The sequence below is a fragment of the Gouania willdenowi genome, unplaced genomic scaffold (assembly GCF_900634775.1).
Source record: "Gouania willdenowi unplaced genomic scaffold, fGouWil2.1 scaffold_402_arrow_ctg1, whole genome shotgun sequence".
In the NCBI taxonomy this organism is placed as follows: domain Eukaryota; kingdom Metazoa; phylum Chordata; class Actinopteri; order Blenniiformes; family Gobiesocidae; genus Gouania; species Gouania willdenowi.
In genome coordinates this window covers 44,155-46,299 of record NW_021145164.1, presented here as the reverse complement: position 1 = coordinate 46,299, position 2,145 = coordinate 44,155, and positions in this window count along the sequence as shown.

Below are 2,145 nucleotides of genomic sequence, written 5' to 3'. Positions count from 1 at the left end.
AATTTTACATTTCCACTAATGTCCTTATTACTCTATTACTTTTTTTTATTCAATCAACTTATTTTTTTCTTTGTCACTGGCCACGTTTACATTTGAGATTTAATTCCTCTTTAATTCAGAATAAAAGTTAAATCCTCTTTAATTTCACCTTGTAAACATTTAATTCCTAATGCAAATTTAATCCCAACTTAAATTTAAATCTGAATTAGGTGGCTGGTTTATTCCAGTTTCAATTCTGAATTAAATAATTCCTCTATCTTGTAAACACTTAATTCTGCTTTAATTTAATCCACTTAAACACTGTAATTAACTAGTATTTTCATTATGTACATTATTTCAGTATTATTTTGGGCTGAATTTGAGAAAATCTGAGTCTTTAATCGTTCTCCACGTAAAGTTTGTTTCTGTTTTTCTGTCCACATTCACACAAATAAGGGTCTACATGGTGGTAAAATACATCAAGGTCTTGACAAAACATTTGTCTCGTGCAAAAAAATGCAGCTTTTGCCATATTTGCAATTTTTTGACAAGATTCTTTCACTGTCACTGATGTTTCCATGCAGGAAAATAGCAACAAAATGTGAAATGAGATCAAATTGTTGGTTATCTTTTACTGAGGCCAAAATGTTTGATAATTCCAGGGGATCTATTGGGGGATTTACCATACTGTTACAGATTGGTACAAAGTGCACAGCCATGTCCAGCTCATCATGTCAATCAGGGAGATCTGCTGCACCTGTAGAGTTGAGCACGACTGTGAGTTGTTGACAATCAGCTGGACTGGACTATATAAGGAGGATTTTCACTCTTCATTCAGTTGCTGTGAGAAATGTGATTCAGAAGGTTCTGCACCATGTGCTGGCCTTCTTTAAAGCTTGAGTTTGACTGTGAATAATTGATCCAAGTACTTCTATGATTGTTTGTGGTGAACACTGCCCTCTTAGTTTTGTAGTTTCCACCTAATTATTCTAATGAAAATTTGTAAATCGTAAACTTTGCAAGTCGTAAAACTTACAATTCTTCTCAAAACTAAAGATTCAGCATTTTTCCACTTATTAAAAATGTTATAGGTTATTCAGATGAATTGGTTAGTGCTAAATCAATTTTAACCTCACAGGTGTTTGCTTTTTTATAGCATTTATAAAGTGTTTATTTTGAATGAATTAATCATGACTCCATTTAGTTGGCGAGCAATAAAAATTTGGTATAAGTTGGTCAACACTCTAAATTAAGACTGAAAACATTATGGCATCTATAATTAACTATGGGAATGTTTGGATTTTATTTACTACTCAAACCATGACTCAGCAACAACAGTATGCATCTAAACTAACGTGTACACTACAAATTAATATTATTTATTATACTGTTCATATTGTAGTGTTTTTAAGTGGCCTGAAAGGCACTTTTTAAATAAAAGCAATTATTAGTGATTACATTACTGGGGTCAGAGGGTGGAGCTTAAAACCACAAAACCAAGAGTGTCAAACTTATCAGAAATCATTCATTTAGGTTTAGGTTGTAAAAGGAGAGATACAGATAAATATTTTATATGTCTGGCCCTGATGTGAAATGAGGTTGACACCCCTGGTTTAATAAAAACGATTCTCACTATGCAACAAATTGAGAACGACGACCAGGGTTGGTCCACTACAGAGTTGATGGACATCCAGGGTTGGTCCACTACAGAGTTGGACACTGCTGCTGCTGCTGCACCAACGTCATCTACTATCTCATGCTGCGTTCAAAGACCCTCGGAACTCTGCATTTTGGATTTGAAACTCTGACTTCAGTGTAGCAGACGCAGCACGTCCAAAATATCTCTCAAACATGGCTTAAAGGAATAATATTAACAATAAAGGTAATACTGTTTATGTGTTTAAAACTGTATTTATTCAGAATAGTCATTTTTTATATTTGTCCAACAAAGCAAGGCAACAATATGGAGCAATTTATTCAAGTAAGGCACCAAAACATGGAAAAATGGCACAAATTAAAATAATAAAAATGAGTATTAAAATAAAAGGCTTTATAATAGCATTTTAAAATCATGAAAACAGCTCAATTATAATGGAAATGATATAACAGTGTTTTTCAACCTTGGGGTCGTGATTCCATGTAGGGTCGCCTGAAATGTCCAGTAGT